Consider the following 1,225-nt stretch of genomic DNA (forward strand, 5'->3'; position numbering starts at 1 on the left):
GTTCTTTGAAAAGATAAACAAAAGTGATAGACCATTAGCAAGATTAACCAAGAAAAGAAGAGAGAAAATCCAAATGACTTCAATAAGAAATGAAACAGGAAATATTACAACTGACACCACAGAAATACAAAAGATCATTCAAGGCTACTATGATCACCTTTATGCACATAAACCAGAAAATCTAGAAGAGATGGATAAATTCCTGGAAAGATACAAGCCTTTTAGCTTAAATCAGGAAGAATTAACTACCTTGAACAGGTCAATAACAAGCAACGAGATTGAAACAGTAATTAAAAAATTACCAACAAAACAAGTCCAGGACTAGGTGGATTCACAGCAGAATTCTACCACTCATTCAAATAATTGGTACCAATCCTATCAACATTAATCCACAAGATGGAGAAAGAGATAACCCTCCCTAAGTCATTCTATGAAACTAGTATCACCTTAATACCAAAAGCAGGAAAGGACATAACCAAAATAGAAAACTACACACCAATATCCCTGATGAACATAGATGCTAAAATCCTTAACAAAATACTAGCTAACCGAATCGAACAACATGTCAAAAAGATAATCCACCATGATGAAGTGGGTTTCATACCAGAGATTCAGGGATGGCTTAACATATGCAAGTCAATAAATGTGATACACCACATAAACAGAATTAAAAACAAAAATCACATGATTATCTCAATAGATGCAGAAAAACCATTTAACAAAATTCAGCATCCATTTATGATTAAAACTTGCAGCAAAACTGGCATACAAGGGACATACCTCAATCTATGACAAACCCATAGTCAACATAATACTGAATGGGGAAAAGTTGAAAGTATTCCCTCTGAGAACTGGAACAAGACAAGGTTGCCCACTCTCACCACTCCTCTTTAACATAGTACTGGATGTCTTATCCAGAGCAATCAAACAAGAGAAAGAAATAAACGGCACCCAAATTAGTAAAGAGGAAGCTAAACTGTTTCTGTTTGCTGATGACATGATCATCTACCTAGACAACCCTAAAGACTCCTGCAAAAAGCTCCTAGAACTGATAAAAAAATCCAGCAAAGTTTCTGGATACAAAATTAATGTACACAAATCAGTAGCTCTTCTATATACCAACAGTGACCAAGGTGAGAATCAAATCAAGAACTCAACCCCTTTTACAATAGCTGCAAAAAATTAAATAAATTACTTAGGAATATAACTAAACAAGGAGGTGAAA

This window comes from Mandrillus leucophaeus, unplaced genomic scaffold (assembly GCF_000951045.1).
Source record: "Mandrillus leucophaeus isolate KB7577 unplaced genomic scaffold, Mleu.le_1.0 Scaffold1058, whole genome shotgun sequence".
NCBI lineage: Eukaryota > Metazoa > Chordata > Mammalia > Primates > Cercopithecidae > Mandrillus > Mandrillus leucophaeus.